General features: G+C 44.3%; 1 protein-coding gene across 6 annotated transcripts in view; it reads right to left on the reverse strand.

Annotated features, from left to right (window-relative positions):
* Positions 1–22,883, reverse strand: part of RERE (arginine-glutamic acid dipeptide repeats) — a 403,316-nt gene that overhangs the window by 283,437 nt on the left and 96,996 nt on the right. For 2 of the 6 annotated variants that reach the window (XM_073585359.1, XM_073585353.1), the window contains exon 1: positions 20,169–20,500. The exons of 3 other annotated variants lie outside the window; for them this stretch is intronic. The gene's annotated coding sequence lies outside the window, so the exon portion shown is untranslated. Of the gene's footprint in view, positions 1–20,168; positions 20,502–22,883 lie in introns of those variants that run through there. One more of the 6 variants, XM_073585358.1, reaches the window with a different exon arrangement.

Consider the following 22,883-nt stretch of genomic DNA (forward strand, 5'->3'; position numbering starts at 1 on the left):
AAATCAGCAAATAAGATGAGAAAAAGTCCTTGAGAAATACTGGAAAAGGAGCAGATGACGGTGGGTGGGAAGAGAGACTACAAAAATAAATCAGCAAGATAATACATGCTCTGCATACTGCAGTATTAACAGGCCAAACACAGGCATTAGTCAGTCCTGACAGATACAGAACAGATAGTCCCCATTGTCAGAGCCATGTAAATGCGGGCAGCGAGATTGACACTAATAAGATCTGTAAAGCGAGATGCTATTTCCTCCCTGTTAAAGTAGTCACTCGCCTCTCAAGAAGTTAATCACAGAGCAGACATAGATTTCTTCCCCTACAACAACTATTCTCGCTGCTCCTCCCTGTCCCAAATCTTCTCATACAGTAGCAAATCTGTAATCGGGAGATTAACTCTGCTTATTCACGTGTGAAAGAAAAGGCTTGATCTTCCCCTTATACTCAACATGAGGCAAACTGGGCCGACATATTCTCCCTAATACCCAGCAACTGCTGTTTATTTCTCTCCACTTGCAGTCTCCGTGCGGATCCCCCCCGTCACCCGCCTCTGCTCCTGTCCATTTCCATGGTGTGGCACCAGAATTACTTGGCAGCTGAGAGTCACAGCCCTATGAAAGGACTGACCCTTTGAACTTGGCTCTGGAGCTGTACTACAAGCTTGGCGCTTTGATGTGATATTAAAAACGCCACTCAAAGGAGTAAGCGGATAGGGCAGATTAGTAATCCGTCAATTCCTACAGCCACCGAGAGATGCTCGGGACAAGAGTGCCTTACAAAGGGTGGGCGTTCACACACCGCTGCTACACCAGCTCTAGAATAATGACTTTGGCTTTACACGGAAACTATTATAATATAAAGGTCAGGACATGTAACTTAAGGACTGTGGAGCGAAACGCTAGCACCCTTAGCCCCCTCCAGGCGTCTCGTTCCAGCCGTGGACTCACTTAGCCACCTGTGCATCATGTGTCGCTGTATACACCCTGCAAACAGGGGTCAGGAATGAAAGCGCCAGGGTAAATGTAATACAATCATGTGGAAGAGAGGTCAATAATGCACCATAAAGCCAGAGGAGCATGCGAGCACAGACGCAGAGCGCCAACCACTATTGTCTCCAGCGGGTGAGAACATAAAACAGTCCGAGGAGGAGGGGAAGTCAATCATGGTCTTCACATGCTATAGGGTTTGCCAGTCATTTCAATGGAAGCATTGAACGAAAGTCTGAATGCTCTCAAAGAATGAGCATTAATAAAAGGCATGGAGAGGAGAAAGTGGGGGGAGCAAGACAGACAAGAGAAAGCAGTGAGGAAACACAGGAAGTCGCCGGGTTCCTATAATTATGCAAAAAAAAAAATGCTTTTACAACTATATGACTATTCAAAGATCACCATGAGAGGATGCAGAACTGATATTACTGTCCATCTACAGTACCATCCCAAAGAAGCATGTCATACACACAGGCCCTAAAGCCCCCATCACACAGTGATTTCGCTAGCGAGATCGCTGCTGAGTCACAAGTTTTGTGACGCAACAGCTATCTCACCAGAGAGATCGCTGTGTGTGACACCTATCAGCAACCGCCCCCCCCCCCCCCCCCCCCCGCCGCCGCCGGGTATCGCTGATCGTTCCTGAAAGGTCAGGACTTTTTTTGGGTCGTTGGTCTCCCGCTGGCCATCACGCATTACTGCGTGTGGGAGGTGGGAGAACAACAACCAGCGATCAGCGCGCTGGTAACCAAGGTAAACGTTGGGTTTCTATGCAGCGCGCGGTGCTTAGAAAACCTCTGTGTACCTTAGTTACCATCGTGCTGATGCAGGGAGCTGGTAACACATCGGGTTTCTAAGTGACGCGCGCCGCTTAGAAACCCGATGTGTACTTTAGTTACCAGCTCCCTGCATCAGCACGCTGGTAACTAACGTACACAGCGACGTGCCAGCTCGGCGCCACTGGTGCTGATCACTGGTGAAGCTGCCTGTTTGGCAGCTCACCAGCAATCATGTAGCGACACACCAGCGATCCTGACAAGTTGATATCGTCTGGATCGCTGGTGAGTCGCTATGTGTGACGGGGCCCTAAGGCTGGCTTTACACCGCTGGAGACAATAGTAGCTGACGCTCTGCATCTGTGCTCACATGCTCCCCTGGCTTTATGGTGCACTATTGACCTCTCTTCCACATGACTGTATTACATTTACCCTGGCGCTTTCATTCCTGGCTTTACACCTTGCATATTCTGTGCGGATTTATCGCGCCGATACAATTTCTGCATATAAAATCAGCCCATACGTTTTTAGAGTTTTCTTTTGTTTTTTGTGTGTGGCAATGCACAACAAAACCATTTCAGACTAGCGGCCTAACCTGCAGATTTAGGGTCGCCAAATTCGTGCCTTCCAACAACACATACTACAGATAAAACAAAAAAGTCAGACTGTGAATGAGATTCAAAGAGGTATTCCCATCTCTAAGATCCTATCCTAATACGTAGTAGATGTAATAATAATATTAGCAATCAACTCTAATTAGAAATGTAATATAGTTCTTCTGATTAGCTACATTGTTTGCCCCATGTGCAGGGCATTGCAGTAGCTTAGGCATCCATGGTTATGACACCCTTTTAAGTTAAAACTCATTCACATTGCTGGTGCTCTAAAACTATGCAAATTCTACAAGCAGAAAACCTACACGTATAATCCTCAGATATGCAAGGTGTGAACCCAGCCCAAGTTATATGGCAGCCTAGTATAAAAATGAATCTGGCCACTCTGGTCGTGTCTGTAGCAGTGAATACTTGGGTTACTGAAGAAATAATTCTAGATGACAATTTTATAGACCTCTGCTGAATGCAGTGTTACAGACAACTGGGTGTTACCATGCCTCTTGTCAAATGGGTGTATCCCTGCAGTCTGACTTGGTAAAGGTTCCCCAGTCGGTGGCAGTTTACATGGACCTACTAACGCCACTAAGCTGACCCTTAGGCTATGTTCAAATGTTGGATTTTTTCAGCTTTTTTTATGCATTTATGCAAATTTTCAACTGTGTTTTACAGTAGCAGCAAAGTGTATGGGATTTCAGAAATCTCATACACAGCTTTTGTGCAATAACTTGGTTTTTGCAGAATGCAGCAGGTCACATCCAGCGTTTTTTTAGCGTTTATCACCCACTGAAAGCAAATGGTGGTGCAAAATACGCTGCAAAAAACGCAAGAATCAGGTTCTGCTGCATTTTTTTGTGCCAAAACCTGATAACACTGGAATCGAATTTATTTTATTTTTTTTGCACCAATTTTCATCAGCATGCACAAGAGACAAATCAAAAATATGCAACAAAGCTAAGCAAAACCTGCTTTTTCGAAGCAAAGTTTCTTACTACCAAGAAACCAGGTTTTTCCTTAGAGAAACAAAAAAAAAAAAAAAAAATGCATCAAACAAGGTGTGAACATAGCTTTACGGTGTGCAGAAACCTCCCCTTCCACAGTAACTGGTGAGAATCCGATGTCAACCTGTTCAATTTTTCCAGGAGATAAAAAAAATGGAAGACAAAATTGATAAGGAATATTTTCTTCTATGATCACTAATAGACCCTCTTCACATTGTTCACATATTAAAACACACACAGCTGAAAAATGCCAATTAAACACTCTTCTGAAGAGCAGAGAGTCAACATGGGCAGCACCTTCCCTCCCTCAAGTCTCCTACCACAATGTCAGGATATGTTTGGGCACAGTAGGAGAAGCTTCTATCTAAACCTGTCCCACCAGGTGGCCTCACAAGCACAAACAGTAGCATGGGAATAGCCAATCTAAACACTTTACTGTCTGAGGATCACATGCAAATGCCTTCAGGCACTAGGCTGCTAAAGCTCCAGTTACCAAAGGGTAAAGTTTTTCTTGGCTTTTGTGTTTCTGTAACCTGGCAAACAATGATCGGGTTTAATGAGCAGCAAGAGCTAGTCTCTTCTATGTAAAGAGGTACAGTGCTGTGTAAACAAGATCTCAATGCCCCCATAGGGTCTCCTTACACAATACATTGAGCTCATAGCCATCTCAAGCGTTCGTTCGTGTTCTCTTCAAGAACTGCTGACAGACTCCTCTGGCCATGACTTATCTCAATGGGGACTTAAAGGATGGGCAGTCTGAAAATGCCAATATTGGTGGCTCCAGCTGAGATTAGTCTAATGTATAGGAGAGCATGCCGACTCACCCCTGACAGATTATGGGTAAGGCAGTCTATATCTGATCTCCCGACCCATTTGATATTTTTCAGGCAAACCGCTGCCAAAGCCATTTTTTAGAAGGGGGAGAGGCAGATGACAGACAACACTCATTTGCCTGCCAGCTATTATATATGTATGGTCAGTTTAACTAGAGTTTGAGATATATAACTCCCATACACACACACATCTAATGTGTATATAAAGTATGTGCGTATGTATGTGCGTCCGTGCATGTGTATGTGCGCGCGTGTATGTATGTGCGTGTGTATATACTTTATATACACACACACACACACACACACACACTTCATACATAACACACGAACACACCAAGGAATATACATAGCTAGCATATCAAAAACATGCCCCCAGTCCTATATCCAGTAAATCCTTCCATTGTTAAGTACATACATATGAACTGAGCTCATTATGCTACACTCACCACATCACAATGTAGGCATCATGCCCAGTGGCATTTGCAATGCCCTAAATTACCAGAATGTGCTACCCTCAGGCTGTGTGCACACGCTGCAGATTATGTGCGGATTCATCCGCGCGGATTTTGTAAAATCCGCAGGTGAAACCGCAGGTCAAAAGACCTGCGGTTTTACCTGCGGATTGCTCTGCGGTTTTGCCCTGCGGTTTTTCATCTCCTCAATGGAGGAGATGGCAAACCGCAGGAGAATCCGCAGAAAGAATTGACATGTCAATTCTTTCTGCGGATTGAAAACCGCAGATAATCCGCGCGGAAAATTCCGCACCGTCTGCACTGCGGTTTTTGATTCCCATAGGGAATCATGGTACTGTACACCGCAGCAAAAACTGCTGCGGGTCCGCAGCGGCCAAAACCGCTGCGGAACCGCAGCAAAATCCGCAGCGTGTGCACACAGCCTCACAACTAAACAGATGCATGAAGTAACAATATGGGTATGATCTTCTTGGCGGCTTTCACTTTCATTATATTTTTTAGGCTATGTGCACACGCTGCGGTTTTTGCTGCGGTTCCGGCCCTGCGGAACCGCAGCAGTTCCGCAGACATGGTACAGTACCATGTAACCCTATGGGTTTTCAAAACCGCTGTGCTCACGCGGCATTTTTTTCCGTGCGTTTTTTTTTCCGCAGCATGTCAATTGTTTCTGCGGATTCCTCTGCGGTTTCACACATTTAACATAGTAGAGGTGTGAAACCGCAGGGCAAAACCACAGGTGTGCACATAGCCTAAGTAAACTGCTCTACAAAAGAGTTACCGTATATCATCTGCAGCTCAGTGTGTTGGGAAAAATAATATAACCCGTACCTACCCAAGGTTCATAGATGAACAGAAGAAGGTGGCATAACGCGACATTTCTCCGGTTTGGCAACAAATAGCCAAAACTGATCCCAAGACCACTTTTGCTCTGGGTTTTTTTGTCTACTAGTCAGAGAGAAAATGTGAGGACTCAAAGCATATATGGGGGTCTTCTAAACATTCATCAGGGCCATCAAGAGAGACTTAGGACATCTACTTGCAGCACTGACTCCATTGAATCAAAAAGTGCACTCTTGGCTGCAGAAGGTGAGCAGTTTTCGACATACCACTGTACGCAATAGCTTAGTTACATGAATTGAGCGAAAAAGCATATTTGTGTAGAATTTTCATTTTACACACAATCAGCTTTTATAGCAATATCACGTTGTATTGTATAAATGTCAAGCATCTAAAACAACAACGTTATTTTTTTTTTCATAAGATAGAAATAAAGATACAAGAAAGGCCTTGTTTAGTTTACAGGTCATATTAAAATGAATTGCTTATGAAGGTAGCATAGCAAGAGTGGGAGGAAAAGGAAATCTCTGCTCCGGGCTGCCATTAAAATAGATATCTTAAAGGCGAGCTGAGGACAGAAAGTATCACTTCATATACAACCGATGCCACGGCACTGAGAGCTATTCATATGGGAAAGGTTGCAGCTCTGCGGACAGGATGCACGTGTCAATGCGAGACTCTGCTTTGACATCTGAAAGTCGTCACATAACCGCTTTCTCAAAGTGGTTTTCATCTGCGCGCTAATCACAAAATTGTTGGTTGTTACAGTCTGACTAGCAGTATTGTTGAATGACTTGAAAAACTCCGAGCAAAGGCTTCAAAACATTCCCGCAATCCATCAGCGCGGAACTCAAAGGGGATAAAAGACGGAACCATGATATAAAAAGATAATGCGGGAACTGTTTGTAATAAATGAATCTAGATCTCTGGAGACGGCAAGATTTCTTACATCTTTGTCAGTGAAGTGCGTTCCAAGAGCTGAGGCGTCCTTACTAGAGGTGACGACAGACAAAGATCTGGCCATCACAGACATTTAGATATCATTACCATATACAAGAACAGATATTTTACAACAATTGGCACAACTTTCCCATGGGGAAACCAGACCATTTCAAAAGGAGCACTCCAGCAAGAACAGATATTCTGTGTTATGCATGCTGTGCAAGGTCTAGAACATTAACACCTTCTGCTACAATTGTGTACGTCACCCCCAACCCATTGAGATATTAAGGGATCCAGTGGTATCTTGAACAAAGGTGTTCACAGAAGATCCAAGGTCCATGAATTGGACTTTTTCAGGTCAGGCGTATCTCGCATGCTTGACTGGACTGAGATCTAGGGAATATGGAGACCAAGTCAACATCTTTTTACCATGATCTTGAAACTAATCCTGGTCATTTTTTACATTGTGGGGCATATTATCCTGCGGAAAAAGGCCACTTTCGTCATGGAATATCCATCAATCTTTAGGAAGCTGGCACATATACATGTCCTAAAACATCCAAGGTTCCCCAGAAATACATTTTACATTGACATATTTCCTCTTTTCATAGTGTTACACCTGCCATTTATCAGAGCAAGCCACCTTTTTCCATTGCTCCAAGGTCCAATTCTGTTGCCTACGATGGCCACTCGCTACACAGCAAGCAGTGATGAACTGACATCTTTCGATCACCAACTACTTGGTAATTATTTGCTATAGCAGTCCTTATGAGGAATCGTATCAGACAGGCTTGATGACCTCAGTGGCAATTTTTTTCTGGACTTATTAATATAAAGAGTACAGGAGGGCTTACAGCAGCACATCTCATCATTAGGAGTGGCCCTGGGTTAGGAGAATATCTGTCTAAAGAGCCAAAAGGGAAAGTACATATGCAAATGTAAAAAACATTATCAGTCAAGGATGACGGGTTCATCTTGGCTGCACTGACATTTTAGGAGAGCCACAGAACTCCTCAGCATTTCTACCTTCTCTGCACTGCAAATTATCACCATAAATAATGAATGAGAGGAAGATGTTGAACAGTGTGCACAATCCAGGATCATAAATTTAAATCCAATGTACTTGTTCTGCTACAAAGCAAATGAATGGACGGTTCCAGGACAAATTTAGTGTTACACTGGTACCCAGTACACATAGAGAGTCTTCTAACAGGGGTGGACAAAGCGTGGTAGACCAAATTAGCTAGCCCGGGGAAATTAGGAGCCACTTTGATCCAAAAACATGGATACATTGCAAAGTTCTAGACTAAGAAGTCCAAAAGTGTTGTGCGTATGTCATAACCATCCAGCATCCAAATCGGCTTTACTAAGCATTTCATCTTTAAAACTTCTCAAGGCGATACAGACAGAACAAATCGCTACTTGCTTTAAGGCTTGTTTTAGAAGTCATTCACAGTCTGAGTATGGACCAGCTGTGGATCTTTTCATATGCCTACTAGGCTGTTAAAAGGGACATCCGGGAGATAAAGAAAAAAAAAAAAAGCATATAGTTGCTAAAGAGGCAACCACTTGTCTGTTGTACCTGCTGCCGGGCATTGACCGCTCCTGCCAGAGTTTCAGCTACTCCCCATCAACAGAGCAGCAGTTTCTCTTAAATTGAACCTGTCAGCAGGATTTTGTTACAGACACTGTCATGTTGCCACTGTTATGCTGATTAAAATGATACCGGGGGTGATGAAATTTGTCTTGTGATTCTTGTGTAATCAGTGTTAGAATTTTTCAGCTAATGAGATGCCCATGCTCCGGGGTGGGAGTGTAGGCAGAGTTATCTTCCTGCTCTAAGCCAGAGAAACCAAGGAAAGACCTGCCCACAGGTCGCACAAAAGCACAATCTGTCTCTATGATGACGAACATGTTCGTGCTTTGGGGCAGCCTGCAGTCAGGTCTTTCCTTGGTTTCTCTGGATCAGAGCAGGAAGATAAGACTAAAGTCGCGCCCCGCAGCACAGACATATAATTTCTTCACCCCACGTGTCATTTTAATCAGTATAACACTGCCAACCTAACAATGCCTGTAGTTTACTTAGCAAAATCCTGCTGACAGGTTCGTATTAATGTTGACAGGGCAGGACTACAGGTGTCATGATAACAGCCATTTTCCCCCAATTAGGCAGTGGAAGCCGGCTGTCAATCAGCATGACAGCAATAGTCCCGCCCTGTAAACATGATGAGTAACTGCTGCTTGTTGACGGGGGAGTAGCTGAATCTTTGGCAGGAGAAGTCAAGGACCAGCGGCAGGAACAACAGACAGGTAGTTGCCTCTGTTAGTAAGTACATAACTTTTTTCTAAAGTCCCAGATATCCTAAAGTTCAGAAGGATCAGGAGACCCTCAGTCGGGATGGATATTGTGGTCCATTTTTGGACCCCGAATGTCAACTGTGTCAACAATCTAGGCTGCTGATACCAGTTAGCCAAATGCTCATTCAATCACTACCCGTCTGAACCTGACACCCCATATACCATAAATGCATGCTCCAGTCTGGCATGTATGCATTCGTTTTCAGAAGACAGAAGGGGCTGGTCAACTGTTCTACTGCCAGATCCTTATCTCTCCGACTCCCTGAAGTACCAGATCATTCCATCGTCTACTTTATGCTGGCTTGTAAGTCCAGCTTTAGCCCCACTCCTGCCCAAACAATGCTTTTTAAACCAGTTTTCTCCACAATGACATTGGTATAGCAACTTCTAGGAGTGGTATTTAGTTATTAAAAAAAAAAAAGTCTTATGCATATACATGTAGTAGGCAAAGCACATGGATAAGATAAAATAAAACAACAAGCCTTCAATCAATGCACATCATTCTGACGTGGCTGCTCATTGGCGGTATTTGAACACTGACCGAAGGGAAGCATTTCGCCCCTTTAAGCATTACAAGGAAACACCAGTTCTCTACACAAGACTTGTAATTAATGCGTCTAAAGCCAACATTTGAAACTTAATTTACAAAATGGATGGGATTAAAGGTGTAATCAGAATATCCCTGTTTATGTAATTACTGCATGTCAGAGCAACCCGGGAAGTTTCCATGCCTTTTTTGGATGGGCTGAATGTAGGAGTGAGTGCTATAACTCAATCTATCCTGCTTGTTAACAAGATATTCTAGTAACAGGAGTCTATTTTCTTTGCTGTGGTACCAAAATGAAAAACCAATTAAGGACACAGGTTTTAAACGCTTCAGATTAGCTTTTAAAAAGGGACACCGATACCTTGCAGCTAAAGAACCCATGCATCACCAATGCAAGTTCATATTTCCGGTGAAAGTCTTGTTTATTACGAAGATAAACCCTGATGTCTTTGTCGCCTGTCTGTCACATTGCATAAAACATTACAGAGAGGTGAACGTTCAGTTCAGATCAGGGAAGACAATAGACAAGGGCAGTTCCAGATCCTATAGTGCTGGAAGTATGCCATCCGCCCACTTGAAAAGCGTAAATGGAAAGTTACTAAGGATGGGAGTAGTAACAGTTCCTGGACATACTATACTGGTATGTGCCCCAAGAGTAGTTTTACTATTAACATAGGCAGAAAGATGGCTTAACTTAGCCATATTTAAATAAACGTACAATATCAAGACAACCGTTGTCAGATATGACGTGATTTTTAGACAACTGCAGCAAAGCTTTTTATATATTTCACATAAATCCTTTAGTACGGATTTTAAATGACACCTCCCCATATTGGAGATGATGCCCATTGTGCGCTCACATAAATATGAAGCTGTATCTGACAATATTACACAGGCAAAACCTGAGATCTTTGAAGAATTGTCAAGCAAAGGTGGTTATTTCAAGAAACACTCGATTACATTGTATAGATACTTGAAAAGCGGAAATCCTCTGAGGAGAGGAAAAGCAATAGCGCTGATGCCTAAGAGAAAGGGTAGCAACAGCAGCCTCCCCCCCAGATACAAGAGTCACCGTGCTAACAGGCACGCATCTGAAGAGCGCGCTGTCATTAGATCTCATACTGTACATATGTCTGATCTCTGGCGAATAGAAGACGGCGTCTACACAATGCACTGAACTGACAGCGATGGCTTCACCAATCATCCGGTCGCTTTCTAGGAGGTCAAAAATAAAACACTGGTGAGAGATTGGGGGAAAAGGTGGTCTGAAAACCACCAGACAGGGAAGAAGAATGAATATTTTTGTTTCTCTTTTTTTCCCTGTAGTAATCCTGGTGCAGCAGATTAGGAAGGGGATTAATTTCGAAGAGGACTATTTGCCGCCGTTCCTAACAAATATATTTACACAATGATACCGCGGATCAAAAGTCAACTGGGAGTATTAGTGTGTTAGTTTGTGCCCGGATTGTGTCAACACCGTCTAACCGTCAAATCTGCAATGTAAGCCAGCCAAATAAAGGCTGATACATTGCTTTCACCCCTTCCCCCAGGATTTCCCCCAATCCTTGCATTGCTCGTCTAACTTAACTATATCTGCACCCTCAAATGTAAAGCTGTACTTGAAGAAAAACAGCTGCCTGCGATTAAAGAACATCTAAAACTTTGAATACGTTACTTTGCTCATTTTTTGTTTATTGTATACCAAAAACTAAAAAAATTGCCCTTTAACATTCACCCCGAAGCTTGCTTTCACCTTCCTGAGCAGATCAAATGTTACAGTTCTGGCCCATCACTTTATGTGGCAATAACTCTGAAACGCTTCCACGAATCGCAGTGATTTTGAGGTTATTTTTTGTGACTCATTTGTACTTTATGTTAGTGGTAAATTTAGGTCAAATTTTTTTTTGCGTTTGTGAAATATCAAAATTTCTGCCACAATTTCGCAATTTTCAAGCTTTGAATCTTGATAGCCTTAAACCAGTTAGCCATGCTCTACGAAATCTATTATATAAAGCTCAAGTGTGTGTCTGTCTGTCTGTCATTGGCATCCGCACCGTCGCAGCTACAGCCACAAAATTTGGCACAGTCACACGTCTGGACCCGAGAGTGTCCTAGGCTATGTTGTGAGGCAAAATTTTAACCCTGCGCGTTCCAATTCACCAAACAATTTTGCCCCTATCTACATACTGGGGGAAAAGTGTGTGTATTAAGCCCCACCCCTCATTATGTTGTCATAATTGTTGCCATGGCGACGCTGATGTCATCATGGGTTGCAAGCCCCGCCGCTCATTATGATGTCATAATGGTTGACTATGGGATGGAGGATATGTATGACGGGTATATGGGCACGGGACTATGGGATGGAGGATGTGTGATGGGTATATGGGCACGGGACTATGGGATGGAGGATGTGTGATGGATATATGGGCACGGGACTATGGGATGGAGGATGTGTGATGGGTATATGGGCATGGGACTATGGGATGGAGGATGTGTGATGGGTATATGGGCATGGGACTATGAGATGAAGGATGTGTGATGGGTATATGGGCACTCGACTATGGGATGGCGAATATGTGATAGGTATATGGGCATGGGACTATGGGATGGAGAATATGTATGATGGGTATATGGGCATGGGATGGAGGATGTGTGATGGGTATATGGGCATGGGACTATGAGATGAAGGATGTGTGATGGGTATATGGGCACTCTACTATGGGATGGCGAATATGTGTGATAGGTATATGGGCACGGGACTATTGGATGGAGGATAGGTATGTTGGGTATATGGGCACGGGACTATGGGATGGAGGCTAATTATAACTTGTTATAACTATCCACAGTTAGTTACTATGCCCGGGCAGCGCCGGGCTCTTCAGCTATTTATAAATAACATTTCCCACATGTCTACTTCACATCAGCATTTTTTTTTACTTTTCTTTTTTTTGTTAGGAAGTTAGGAAACTTAAAAGTTTGTCAGAAACTCCTAATGTTTCCAACAGAGTTTATAAACACCATTTTGTTTTTTAAAAGGGATCACATCACATTTGACATGACTGAGGGGTTTATATGACAGAAAATACCCAAAAGTGACACCATTTTAAAATTTGCACCCCTAAAGGTGTTCAAAACCACATACAAGATGTTTATTACCCCTTTAGGCACTTCACATGAACTAAAGCAATGTGGAAGGAAAAAAAATATTTTTCAAACCAAAATGTTCATTTAGGCCCAAATTTTGCATTTTACAAGGATAACAGGAGAAAATGAACAGTACAATTTGCTGTGCGATTTCTCCCGAGTACGCAGATATACCATATGCGGAGGAAAACTACTGTTACGAGCGCCATGTCGCCTTTGCAAACCCCCTGATGTGCCTAAACAGTGAAAACTCCCCCAGAGGCGAGTGACCTTACTTTGGAAGGTAAACCCCTCATGGAACTTATCTAGATGTATAGTAAGCACCTTGAACCCAGAGACGTGTCACAGAATAATAAAATGAACCCAAAAATTTGTTGTGCAACTTCTCCTCAGTACACTATATGTTGAGGAAAGTTACTGTTTGGGTGCACTGCAGTGCTTGGAAGGGAAGGAGCAACAATTTAATTCTGGAGCGCAATTTTGGCTGGAACAGATTGCAGATGCCATGTCACATTTGAAGAGCCCCTGACATGCCAAAGCATAAAAAAACAAAACCACAAGTGACCCCATTTTGGAAACTAAACCTCTTGAGGAATTCATCTAGTGGTGTTATGAGCACTTTTAACCCTCAAGCAAGTAACAGAAATGTATAACATTGGGCTGAGTCAATGGGAAATCACTATTTTTTCCACTAAAATGTTAATTTGGCTTCACGTTTTCAATTTTCAAAATTAATAGGAGTAAAATCTACCACAAAATATTACAATTTCTCCTGAGTACACCAATACCTCACATGTTGTTGTTGAAAACTACTCTTGAGGTACGGTGCAAAGACCAGAAGGGAAGGAGCGCCATATTTTAGTGCACATTATGCTGGAATGGCTTGATGGTGACATGTCACATTAGCAGAGCACCTGAGGTGCCAGAACATTTTGGAAATTACCCATGGAGTTAAAATCGGGTGTGTTTTCCAGAAACAAGCACCAGTGAAAATTACCAAGTGAAAATTGCAATTCTGCCAGTGTTGTGCCCAGTACATTGTGCCCAGCTTGTGCTTCTGGAGACACACACCTGTAAATTAGGTGGGCTCTCATCACTACAAAAAAGTCCAACGTGGATGTTAACTGTGGTTTAGGCACACTGAGGCTCAGAAGACGGGGATGGGGGGGGGGAATACGGATTTAGAAGTGCAGATTGACAGATTTCTTGTGGGGGGCAATGAGCCATAGCTACTTTCCAGAGCCTTTGAACTACTGGTAAGGAGGAAGCCCCCTATATTTCCATTGACAGATGACAGACCTGAGTGGGGACTTGCTTTATTTTTGTGGAATGAATTGAGGCTTTTATTGGGAACATTTTGGATTTGGAAAACTGTTGCCGACTGCACTTTTATGCACGCCTAAAAGACAGACACCACCGGATCACAGGCCAGACAGCGTCAACAGTGCCTCCATCTGCCTCCTTATAGAGAATCTTAAGCAAGGGGTTAAGCCTGAATCACGTATTTCAGCGCAGGATGAATGTGAGCCGAGCCTTACTGCGATCTTTGGGAGTCAGAATGAACAAATAAACAGCAATTGAAAAAGTTTTTTTTTTTTTACGCCGTTCCTCATGCGGTATAAGTGACAGTACAACTTTATTCTTCGGGTCAGTGCGATTACAGAGATAACAGATTTATATCGTTTTCTTATGTGTTTGGCTATTAACACAAAAAAACTTTTTTTTTTTGCATCGCCACAGTTTGTGAGTTATAATTTATCTATATCTCTGCCGACAGTCACGTGAGGGCTTGTACTTTGCGGAAAGAGTTGACCTCTTTATTGGTACCATTATTGGTCCCACAACATCAGAGGGGTTAAGCGCCAGCTATTGGAGATAGCACTGATCATGGACACTGCCGCAGGACATCAGCGTTCATATAGCGCTGACACCCGCTTTTGATCACGTCAGCAAATGGAGAGAGCGTGCGATCGTTATTAAGTACATGTAAGGTGAAGGGGGTAAAAAGGATTTTTTTATTTTATGCATTTTTTTTGCAAATGGGCTTTATTAAATTTTGCACTGCTTACCTTTTCTAGTCTGTGTTACACTATTGCTGACTGCAGAATGGGTTAACAGAAATAAATTACAAAGCTTCTCCTATACTTTGCAGTATTAAACACAGACAGCATGCAATGCCTTCCCTGTGCTGTACATGTTTTTCACAGACCCATAGACTTGTATTAGCCCTTGTCATCCATGCTGCCGGAAAAAAACAATTTGTCTGTTTTGCACAGTGACACGGTCCAAGTAAAAACAAGGATATGTGAGTAGCCCCATAGGTTATAACAGGTACGTGTAGGATCCGTTTAAACATGTTTGCCACACGTACTGAAAACACGGACTTGTGAAGGACGTCCTTTTCCGAGACCCTCCTAGGTGCTTTAGGAGTATGGGCCACATCAAAGTTGAACATGCAGAATAACAAAAGAGTAAAACTGTCCAAAAATGTTTAACAAAACCCAACTGCAAAAATGATTTATAGCCCCAAAGGCATGGATTTACGCTATATGTCAACCCCTTTAAGTTTTTATAATCAATTTCTTGCCAAATATGTTGAATGAATGAGAATCCCACAGATTACTAATGAGCTAGAAATAAATGACTTCTCATGCTGCTGGATTATGGGCCTTTGATAGTCAGGCTGTGGAGCTGCCTCGCACCCCGACTAACGCCAATCTGTCACCCCAATATATTACACACACATTGCATTCTAGGTTTACTTTCATCTACACAACGGAGATTACTCAGTGCAAACCTTTGCTACTCCCCCCTCCCACGTCGTGCGCCATATTTCATGTAATGCTATTGACCACTCAGCTTGGGAAGAGTAATATACTGGTTGAGAACGTATTGATTTATACACTATTACATGCTGTAAAAAACCTATGGAACATGTCAAGCGTGCAAGCAATGAAGCCCAGAAGAGTACAAGCAAAGTGCAGATGCTGCACTACTGACTAGCGCTGAAATGGAGCAGGATTAGTGAGGGGTGCGTCCTGCGCCTTAATGCAGGTGCCAGCATTTTGGCCCTCTAAAACGGGCTTTGGTGAGCATGTGGCATCTCTGCTGATTGGTATCCGGCCCAGTGTGGCAGGTCAGCTCCAAATCACTCTTTCATGCCATGTTTTGAGACACAATCTTTAATTTTCATATGTGATCCAACTCACTCTCCTCAAGCAGTAGAAAGGATGTATGGAACAATAGATAATCCAAATAATCAACCCACCTGGAAGGAAATGGTTAAAACCAAGGCAGAACCCAAACAAGGGGAAAATAGGATAAAGACTACTAATATTCATAGCAGTTGTCTACAGCATGTAGCCCCCCCTGCAGCTATTGTAAATCCTCAGGACATGTTAGGAGTTGTAGTTTCACGTCACATCCACATTGGAAGAACACTAATCTGAGTTTGCTTTCAGCTTCAGTAAAACATGTTATTAGCAGCAAGAGCTGATGCCTCGTTTCCAGCAGCCACAAGGCAAAGAAGAAAAAACCCAGTGTAACACTAGTCCGAATAATCGTACCGCCAGATCAAGTAACGCTACATGTGCTCCCTGCCAAGCACCTAGTTGGCCACAATACGAGCGCTCGTGTGCCCCGAGTTCTGAACAAACGTCTATTAATAAGGTTATTTAAAAATAAAATCATAATGTTGTAAGCAAAGAAAAACTGAATATATCTTATTTTTTTTACAGTGAAGTCAGTGGATTCTGAAGGGGTTGGCAGAGGTATACTACTACAGTTGAGGCACTGGCACGGAGACCCAGCTTTGGCACCATACGTTTGTGGATTGAGAAATTAAGTTGGTGAACCCCATAAGAAACAGTAACCCCTATTAAGAGGAGTTGCTTAAATGCACCCCCTACACACGCAGACCGCATAATGGATCCTTAAAGGGAAAGACTAGTAAACTAGTGAAATGATGGTATGAAAGTTCCTAAAACAAATATGCTTCTGTAATCTGAAAGGCAAGGAGATCTAATAAGTTTCCTTCCACGGATCTCAGTGACGTACTGTAACTTGCTATAGCGCAACTTTTGTTTTAGAGATGGGATTTTGCTGTAAAACATAAAAAAAAAAAAAACGAAATTGCAGACAAGATGCATTCAAATTGCAAATAGCATGAGATTTACATTGAAGTCTATGGCAATTGGGCACATTTGAAAATATTTGCAATTGTCTTAGTTGCCAATGCAACACGTAGGAAGTCATTAGATGCACGGTCACAATCCCAACAGCTTGCCAGGTAGCCCGGGCCTTAAGGTATGTGCACACGGTGCGGATTTTGCTGCGCTTCCGCAGCGTTTCTGCAGCTGCGGGTGCGCAGCAGATACTGCTGCGTTGTACAGTACCTTTATTTCCTATGGAAATTAAAAAAACGCTGTGCACATGCTGCGGATTTTTCCGCGGTTTACAATCCGCAGCATGTCAATTGTTTGGTGCAGAAACGCTGCAGTTTTACACTTCATCCATTATGAGGTGTAAAACCCCAGGGCAAAACCGCAGGACAAGTCCTGCGGTTTTCTCTCCAAAATCCGCACACCAAAAAAACTACGTGTGCACATAGCCTCAAGGGCATGTTCACGCAGCAGGTTTTCTGCGGATTTCACACTTCCAAATTGCCTCCTATTGTTTCCAGCGGGAAATCGGTGTTGCCTTTCATACAGTCGATGATTTTTCCGCTCTGAAAATGAAAAGTGACGTCACCCATGGAAATGTTTTCCGCAACAGATAGAAACACTCAAGTTGCAAATCCATTCAATAAATCGTCCAATATATTACAAGACTTAGTCATTTATTGGCTATAGTACTCTAAGACACTCAGTCCAACAGGGTCAACCTAGCAGGATATTATCCCAGAGCCCCAGCATGAGGCCCAAGTTTCCACCTGGAGCCATGACACGACCGGCTCATTCACACGTTTACATGAAGCTCGCTGACTTCGTCAAATATTAAACCAGCTCCAGTCACAAGGCCGCACCAAACCTAAAGGTAAATGCTCATATTATACAATGTGTGCACTTTACCACTGATCCAAGTGCAGAACGCGGCTTACTATCCTACACGAGCTGGCACGCCATGTATTTTTATTGGCCTTGCCACCAAATATTTAGCCAGAGCAGAACACACACTGTACTACCCCCGGCCTGATCACAGGGAACAGTAGACGCAGGAATTTGGATGCAGAGGCTTTTTTATAGGGTTAGTCTAAATATTATTAAAAAAATAGAAAAAAATAGGCCAACACAGCGAGTGTGCGAGATCTGGAAACGCTCTGCATACATGAGTGCAAGGATAATGTTGCAGCCTTAATTCCAGTAAAACGGTTAAGTTACCAAAAGGGGTGAAAAGACAAAGAAAAAAAAAAACACGCACACAGTGGTGATTTACGAGACGATCCAGAGAGGTTTAAACAATTTATGACTGTCACCCGCCATCAGCCCTGGACCCGCTCCCTTCTTTCCAGTTAGGAAGGATGTGATAAATATGGACAGGCTGGATTTCTAATACACCCCCTCTAAATCTCCAGAAACACATGCGGGTGGGTGAAACTCCAGGCAGACATTACACTGTGCTGTGAATGAGTGAAGCCACATGTGCTCCACAGGGCGAGGAGGGGGGACTTGGAGCTGGTTCTCTCAGCAAATAGAAAGTGGTCAGGCCAGTCTGCAGCCGAGAACATGGCTGGAGTAAACATTACACCAGCACTGCTCCAATTATACATGAAAGGCATTCCGGGATCCACTCCTGCCCCTCACAGAGGGCAAGAGAGGACAGCACTCCCAGAGCCAAAGCTCTGCACTCACACGAGGCCTGGCACAGACACCTTCAAAATGCCATTCCTGGCTGCTGCCCATTGTTACTAACCGCCCTGTGTGCCTGCTTACAGCAAGTAGGAAACGAGGGTTACCGGGTCCGAGGCTGGAGCCGGCATCATGGGAGATTCAGGGTAGAAACTGAAGCCACTAAGGACAAAGCAAGCCGCAGCTCCACCACTTACAAGGAAATGTGTCGGGAGGTAGAGACTCAGCAGTGATCAGAAGTTCAAGAGCAAAACGTAAAACAGTAGAGGCCTGAGTGGGTCCTATAAACAAGAGGTGAGACCCCCAATCAGTGAGGCCTGAGCGGGTCCTATTAACCAGAGATAAGACCCCACAATCAGTGAGGCCAGAGCGGGTCCTAATAACCAGAGGTGAGATCCCAAGTCAGTGAAGGCCAGAGCGGGTCCTATTAACCAGAAATGAGACTCCCCAGTCAGTGAGGCCTGAGCGGGTCCTATTAACCAGAGATAAGACCCCCCAATCAGTGAGGCCAGAGCGGGTCCTAATAACCAGAGGTGAGATCCCAAGTCAGTGAAGGCCAGAGCGGGTCCTATTAACCAGAAATGAGACTCCCCAGTCAGTGAGGCCTGAGCGGGTCCTATTAACCAGAGATAAGACCCCCCAATCAGTGAGGCCAGAGCGGGTCCTAATAACCAGAGGTGAGATCCCAAGTCAGTGAAGGCCAGAGCAGGTCCTATTAACCAGAAATGAGACTCCCCAGTCAGTGAGGCCTGAGCAGGTCCTATTAACCAGAAACGAGACCCCAGTCAGTGAGGCCAGAGCGGGTCCAATTAACCAGAGATGAGACCCCCTATCAGTGAGGCCTGAGCGGGTCCTATTAACCAGAGACGAAACCCCTCACTCATCAAGGCCTAATTGGGTCCTATTAAACAGAGACAAGACACCCATTCAATGAGGCCTGAGCGGGTCCTATTAACCAGAGACGAAACCCCTCACTCATCAAGGCCTAATTGGGTCCTATTAAACAGAGACAAGACACCCATTCAATGAGGCCTGAGTGGGTCCTATTAACTAGAGCAGAGACCACCACTCATTGATGCCTGTGGTGGACCTATTAACTAGAGCTGAGACCACCACTCGAGGCCTGAGCGGGTCCTATTAGCTACAGCAGAGAACCCCACTTATTGAGGCCTGAGCACGGCCTATTAACTAGAGTTGACACCAGTCATCGAGGCCTGAGTGGAGCCCTTAACTAGAGCAGCCTCCCCAACTCATTCGAGGCTTGAGGGGGTCCTCTTAACTAGAGCAGAGACCCCACATCTCATTAAGGCATGAGTGGGTGCTATTAACTAGAGCATAGACCACTCACTCATCGAGGCCTGAGAGGACCATGATTGCTGATCTAGGTAGTAGGACCCTATCAACTAGATCTAAGACCACTACTCTTTTCTAGCCAATAACATAATTGAGGGGCACCACTACATTTCCAGAGATGCCTTGGAGGATGGCAATGATTATAGTGTCGTGCCCTGGTTGTGACCATAGCCTGAGGGGCTTCACCCCAGGACAAAAGGTGTATTCTTTTGCTGCTAGACCCTAGCCAGGGCATAGTGGATTATTGGCACAGGTGTTGGTAGCCTCAAATTAAAGAACTCTTCTGAATCTGCACCCACAAGACCAATAACCTGCCATCACCTCCAGAGCCAACATGTGCCCCCTCCATGCCCACAGGCTGGGCACACAATATGCTGTGTGGTGGGCTCTGCAGCCATCACCCCCAACAAGTGCCAGGCACAGCTGCCTCCCCAGGAGGAGGAGGGGGATCACCACTTGCCTGGGATCCGAGCCGTGGCCAGCTTGCGAAATCCCACGGAGTCCCGGAGCTGCGGTCACGGCCTGGCTGCTCCCCATGGATGAGCGCTATAACGAGGTGGCTAGATCCCGGAGCGGAGCAGGCGGGGATCCGGGGCTCCTGCGGCTGCCCTTCCGCCTCCTGTCCCCACATGCACGGCGCTGCTGCCGTCCTCCTCAGCTGTTCAGCAGACTCCGTACAGCAGACATCAGCAGCCGGGGGAGGGGGCGAGAGGACGGAGATCAGCCCCTTCCAGCCTCCTGCTCCGCTCCCAGCCACAGGCAAGACCCGGACTGGATCCCGCCGGCTGCCGCCTCCTCCTCATACAAAGAGGCACCGGCAGGACCAGTACGTGAGGTCACCGGCAGGAGGCGCCAGTGCAGCCAATCAGGGCGCTGCTCCGAATTTCCAACTGTCTGAGTTCAAATGAGAGAGCGAATCTGATTGCTTGCTATGCTCCGGATTATTCACTTCGCAATCTACACGATTTTTCATGCTTCTTCTAGTCATAAAGACAAGCACATGACGAAAAATAAATTAAAAAAAACGGTACTGTTTTATGATCGCCATAAAAAAAAAAAATTAAGGTTCAAAAGGACACTAGGCAATAGTGGTGTTCCCAATTCTATAGCTTATAAGGGCGGCTTTAGAAAGAAAAAAGAAAAATAAATAAAACTTATCGGAGATATACATCTATATCTCTCTATATATAATGCCCTTAGCAACCAATCACAGCACAGCTTTCATTTTACCACAGCTGTTAAAACAATGGAAGCTGGGCTGTGATTGGTTGCTATGGGGCACAGATAGACATTGGGTTTTTTTTTTTTTAGTGAGATTTCAGAAAAGCTCCGATTGTGTGAAACCTCCCTGACAGGATTAACCCAACTATTTGGGACCAAGGATGATATGGTCAAACAACTTGATTAAAAAAAATTGCCTCACAAGAAATGTCATAAAATAAAAGAATAAAAATAATAAGTCCATGGCTCGAGCATCTCTGTAGACCAGTCATAAACAAGCTATTAAATTGTTGATGTCCTATTACCTCAAACCGTGAAAAAAGCAACACCCAGGGCCAGCAAGCTGACTAAAACGTTAGGCCAAATGTCATCGTCGGTGTACCACGGTCCGAGTACTGACCCGAAATCGGCCGCCTCATATATGTGCAGTGGTGCTCAGGAGACCCGCAGCCAGGCCCGTGCATTGCAGGCTGCGATACACGGACGCCTACGCTGTGCATTTGGTGCAGATTTTACGTGCGGATTGCTGCACCTAAAATCCGCACCGATTTGCCACGCTCGTGCTTTTTTTGGGCAGACGCACACCAAATGAGACAATACCAGGCCAGTGTATTTAGCGCCTCTATGGAAATGAATGGGTAAAATCCTCACCAAAAAGGAGCGGTTTCCAAAACGGACAATGACATGGTGCAGATTTCCAAAGAAAATGCAATAAAAGCAAAATTTGTTCCCAGATTATGTACAAAAAAAAAAAAAAAAATGCAGCACGTAGATGAGATTAAGTCAAAACTCATCCACTGCAGTAAAATGCTGCAGATTTTATGTGTAGAAAATCTGTGTATAAATGTGTGGGCCCGGCGTCAAGACAGAAATTGTGACTGAAAGAAAGCTCTAAGATGAAAAAAGCAGACACCAGGGAATCTGGAGCAACGTGCCGCGCCGGTGTACAGCGCTCACGTCGAGCATGTCTCCCGCACATCAGGTCGCCCAGGACGTGACATCTCATTTCCACCCAGCTATCTGGGTTATCAGGGTCAGACTGCCCGCATTACAGGCAGAGAGCCATAGAGGCGTCAGAAACTGTCGCTTGGGAAATCGAGCCCTGCATGAAACATCGAAAAATACAGACCATACCGTCACAAAGTCCAACAATCCTGCAACTGGAGCTGTGACTACAAGGTCTGCTCGGCTAGCAGACAATGGCCACGTTTCTTTTCGCTTTGCATGCCATTTTCAGATTCAGTCCCATTCACACAGGAGATTTCGGAGCACTATTTTTTCTAAACATAGTGGGTCAATAAATACTAAATTTAGACTGTCTGGTTGTGCCAAATTTATCACAGTGGTTATGTGTTCTTCCCGGATGGTTAGCATTCTTTAGAAGATTAGTATTTAGCTTGTGATTTCAACACCGCGTTAAAATCCTTCTACACAGGATGGAAGGATACGCTGTAAATTCAGGGTAACGTGCAGATTCAGGGTGGAAAATATCATGCATTTGGCGGATATTCTACATTGAAAGGAGAAAAAGCTGCAACAGAAATGGACGTGCTGCATATTTTTAGAATCGGCATTACAAGTCCCTGTGCAGGATGAAATTGCGATTTTTCAAAATTCCCACTGAAATACACAGCATTTTTGTCTTGAGTAGACATACCCTTAAAGGTGTATACCCAGCTGCATAAATAGATACTGCTTGACACGCACTCTTGCCACTGACTGTTTATTCCAGTTTCAAGCAGTTCCTGACACATTACATCTTTTACTTTTTTTATACAGCTCATTTCCGTTAGTGACCGACCACCACTGCAATCTAGAAGTGGCGGCCAGACATGCACGGTGTTTAGATTTTTTTTTTTATAGCTAGCTGCGTGGGAACACTGGAGTGCACAGTCATCACTTAACCCTGGCCAGCTTCAGTGCAGTGCTTACAAACTAGACAGCATTGGTGGTC

The sequence above is a fragment of the Dendrobates tinctorius genome, unplaced genomic scaffold (genome assembly GCF_039654945.1).
Source record: "Dendrobates tinctorius isolate UK_male_01 unplaced genomic scaffold, ASM3965494v1 ptg000086l, whole genome shotgun sequence".
Classification (NCBI taxonomy): domain Eukaryota; kingdom Metazoa; phylum Chordata; class Amphibia; order Anura; family Dendrobatidae; genus Dendrobates; species Dendrobates tinctorius.